At 47.5% G+C, this 3,038-nt stretch overlaps 1 pseudogene; it reads left to right on the top strand.

Annotated features, from left to right (window-relative positions):
- Window positions 1–2,194: 2,194 nt before the first annotated feature.
- Window positions 2,195–2,796, top strand: LOC103075391 (transmembrane protein 216 pseudogene; annotated as a pseudogene).
- The last annotated feature ends 242 nt before the right edge of the window (window positions 2,797–3,038 follow it).

Raw genomic sequence — 3,038 nt, 5'->3', positions numbered from 1 at the left:
GGGGGGGGGGGGGGGGTGGGTCAGGGAAGGCTTCCAAGAAGTTATAATGGGAGGTAATTAGCCAAAAGGAGGGTGGCTAAGCATTCCAAGTGAAAGAAACATCATTTGTATGGACCCACTAAGTGGGCAGGAACCTGCTCAATTCAAACTGACTGAGAAGATTCCAGTGTAGCCGGAAGGGAGAAAGAGTGGGACAGAGGGGTTGGAAGCTGGAGAGGTGGCCTATTGGACAATAAGAAGTGTTAAAGTATTTTAAATAGGAAAGTGACATGATTGGATGTGCATTTTTTAAAAGGTTGTTCTGCCTGAAATGGGGAGGCCGGATTGAGGAGATAAGACTGGATGGGGAGAGACCCATGGGGAAGCTTTTTTTTTTTTTTTTTTGCGGTACGCAGGCCTCTCACTGTTGTGGCCTCTCCCGTTGTGGAGCACAGGCTCCGGACGCGCAGGCTCAGCGGCCATGGCTCACGGGCCCAGCCGCTCGGCAGCATGTGGGATCTTCCCGGACGGGGGCACAAACCCGTGTCCCCTGCCTCGGCAGGCGGACTCTCAACCACTGCGCCACCAGGGAAGCGAAGCCCCCATAGGGAAGCCCCCATAGGGAAGCCCCCATGGGGAAGCTTTTATACCTTTTTAGTAAAATGGTGATGGCAGCCTGACCCAGTGCGGCAGGAAGTGTGAGCTCATTGATTAGGGGTGTGAGAGGGAAGAGTCAAGGTTTCTGGCTTAAACAAGAGGATCGATGTTATTGCCATTTGCCAAGGTAGAGAAGAACATCAGAGAAGCAGCAGATTTGGAGGAAAGTTCATGTGTTCATTTCAGGATATTTTGAGTTTGAGGCACTTAAAAAATATTCAAGAGGAGCTATTAAGAAAGCACTTACATATGAGGAGCTCAAAGAGAGACTGTGGTTGTTCACGTAGATTTGACACCGTATAACTCAGATTGGGACTCGAACCCATGGTCTTTTAACTGAGATCACACCTGGTCTCAGTTTTGAGTTTGAGGCACTTAAAAAATATTCAAGAGGAGCTATTAAGAAAGCACTTACATATGAGGAGCTCAAAGAGAGACTGTGGTTGTTCACGTAGATTTGACACCGTATAACTCAGATTGGGACTCGAACCCATGGTCTTTTAACTGAGATCACACACCTGGTCTCAGGACTTAATGAAGCTCAGGTTCTTGATGTCTCATCACGAAAAGAATTCAGTGAGAGACAAAGTGATAGGTAAGAAGTGGATTTATTTAGAGAGAAACACACTCCACAGACAGAGTGTGGGCCATCTCAGAAGCTGAGAAAGGCACCAAGGTATGGAGTTGTCAGCTTTTTAGGGGTGGGTAACTTCATAGGCTAATGAGTGGAAAGAGTATTCCAGCTATTTTGGGGAAGGGGCGGGGATTTCCAGAAATTGGGCTATCACCCACTTTTTGACCTTTATGGTCAGCCTCGGAACTGTCATGGCGCCTGTGGGTGTGTCATTTAGCTTGCTGATGTGTTTCAATGACCATATACTGAGGCTCAGGGTCTAGTGGAAGTTGTCTTGTCTGCCATCTTGGACCTGTTTGGTTCTAATCAGTTTGTGTTGTGTCCTTGGGCTATGTCATTCTTCTAAAGGTTGTGCCCTGCCCTCTTCCCTCCTGTCTCACATTCAGGTGTTAGCAGCACACAGATATAAATAGAAAATGTGATGAGACCTTGCAAGGAGAAAGTCAAGTATGAGAAAGGAAGATGTCCTGAGACAGAACTCTAGGGAACCCCACCACTGTCAAGTTGGTAGAGATTAGGAATCAATAGTCAGTAATGAAAACAGAGAAGGAACAGTCATAGGTACAGAAGGAAAACCAGAAGGCCCAGTTCCCCTCCCCCAAAAATGATTATGAAAGAGGAAGGGGTCAATAATATTGAGAGCTACTGAGAAGCAAGGGAAGCTGAGAATTAAAATGTGTTCTTTGGATTTGGGGACAAGGAGCTCACTGGTGACTTTGGTGGGATCAGTTTCTATGGCACACTGAAGACTGAGGCCAGATTGCAGTGAGTTAAAAAGTTGAACGTGAGGTGAGGAAATGGTGATAATTATGCTAAAAATGTAATCCAGTTGACTGGAGCCTGGGTCCTAGCCTGGGCTGAGACCCCTTGTCTCTGCCAGGGAGTTTCTTTTCCCAATCGATTTGTGCAGCCAATAATGAAACGATGCTGAGACTGGAACATCGTAAGCCTTATTCAATGACCAAAGAATGGAGAAGTGGAACCTGGTTCGCAAATCAATTTCTCAACCCAGTTTGGGCGGAGACACCAAATACAGTATATAAGAGGGTCAAAATCAAAAGGAGGAGGACTGAAGATGTCACTGTGAGGTGAGATTCTGGAGGTAAACGGTTGTCCTCCACCCCCCCTGGAAGTCCTGTTCTTTCTGAATGGGTGGCGTTACGCTACCTACTTCCTGCTGGAACTCTCCATATTTCTGTATAAAGCTCTGACTTTTCTCTCGGCAGGTGTCCTGTTATCATATCCAACAGCCAGTCTAGTACTGGATGTGGCGATACTCTTCCTTTATCTTGGAATTGAAGTAATTCGACTATTTTTTGGTACAAAGGGAAACCTCTGCCAATGAAAGATGCCACTTGGTATTCGTGTGGCCTTGACCTTCCCATCTGCCATGATGACCTCCTATTACCTGCTGCTGCAGACCTACGTGCTCCGCCTGGAGGCTGTCATGAACAGCATCTCGGTCTCCAGAGCTGCTGCTGGAGGTGCCCACCCTGGCTGCTTTCTCCAGTATGGACAGGATTTGAAGTTCAAAAATTTCAGCCAGCAGCCCTCACGGACTGAGACCACACATACCTCTGGTACTTTAGCCATACTAGTGAGAAACGGTGGGTCAAGTTGTCCTGGGAAAGGTTGCAGCTTTTCCTCAGCCCAGACACCTTGGGGAACAAACCAAGCATAAGGCCACTGGGCACCATCTTCTAAACCAGGGTCATCAGCCCAAGAGACCCTTCTACACTCCAGTATAGGGAGCGGCAAAGCTGTCACC

Source organism: Lipotes vexillifer, unplaced genomic scaffold, assembly GCF_000442215.2.
Source record: "Lipotes vexillifer unplaced genomic scaffold, Lipotes_vexillifer_v1.1 scaffold903, whole genome shotgun sequence".
Taxonomy (NCBI): Eukaryota; Metazoa; Chordata; class Mammalia; order Artiodactyla; family Lipotidae; genus Lipotes; species Lipotes vexillifer.
This window is presented reverse-complemented; position numbering and strand designations above follow the sequence as displayed.